Below are 1,017 nucleotides of genomic sequence, written 5' to 3' on the forward strand. Positions count from 1 at the left end.
CTGGGAAGATTCCTAAATTGGTATAAGGCCCTGCCTCAACACACACATGCACATGCACACACACACTCACACACTTCTCTGTGTGTGTCTCTTCCCCTTCCTCTCTCCACAACACTGTCAGACACAAAGATACCAGAGATCTAGATTTGTATGCAAAGGTGGTTATTAGTAATAAAAGATCTGTTCAGCTAAATTAAAGGTAGTCAGGGACAGGTTTCACGAGGACATGTGCTATATGGAGTGCAGACAGAGGAACTGTCTCTTCATTACTATGATCTTGCAAGTAGCAGATGAGTGAAGGTGCAAAGTGCTGGCACTGGAGTTAAAATGTCCCATCCAAGTGAACTGGTACCACTGGATACATGGGACTGTCCTGTGGAGTTCTGGGGTTGCAGGCAACTGTGTAGTACTCCACTGATCTTCTTGGTTGGTATCTGCATTGGGTATAAGGTGTTCTCCTCCAACTTGTGATGTTACAGACAGTTATATGCACCCGAGATGAACTATTATGACAGTTTCTACTTATATTGTCACTGCACAAGTCACTTGGATTTCCACACACACCAACAGCATTAGCAAAACTTGTATGAAGAAAAGTATTTAAGCCCTTACATGTTCTTCTAAACCTGTTAATACGCTGCATTTCAACATTACATTGGAGGTTGGCATTATTATTGATATGCTGGATGGCAAACCACTGGGAAGGGGTTTGTCCCAGGCATGAGGCAAGCATTAGGACAAGTCCTAGCATCATCAGGAGACAAAGTCAGGACTCAAGCAGCTTCGGACCCATGTTTCCTGTGAGGAGAGAAGAGAAGTGACTGCTCCCACCTTGCCTTAGTTTTCCCTATGTCCTCCTGAAGGCCCTTGCTGTCACTATGGGTTCACAGTGCCACTTTTCCTGGACACTGCCCCATCACCTGCCCACCCTGTCCCAGGCATAGACAGTCAGGGTCTTACCCCGTCTGCTTTGTGGATCCCGTGGACCTGAGGTCTGGTTGTCCTGGAAATCAGGGA

At 46.3% G+C, this 1,017-nt stretch overlaps 1 pseudogene; it reads right to left on the minus strand.

The window, feature by feature from the left end:
• Positions 1–322: 322 nt before the first annotated feature.
• On the minus strand, positions 323–793 carry LOC147001695 (eosinophil cationic protein 2-like; annotated as a pseudogene).
• Positions 794–1,017: the final 224 nt, after the last annotated feature.

This window comes from Mus caroli, unplaced genomic scaffold, assembly GCF_978045245.1.
Source record: "Mus caroli unplaced genomic scaffold, Mus_caroli_1 scaffold_12, whole genome shotgun sequence".
Classification (NCBI taxonomy): domain Eukaryota; kingdom Metazoa; phylum Chordata; class Mammalia; order Rodentia; family Muridae; genus Mus; species Mus caroli.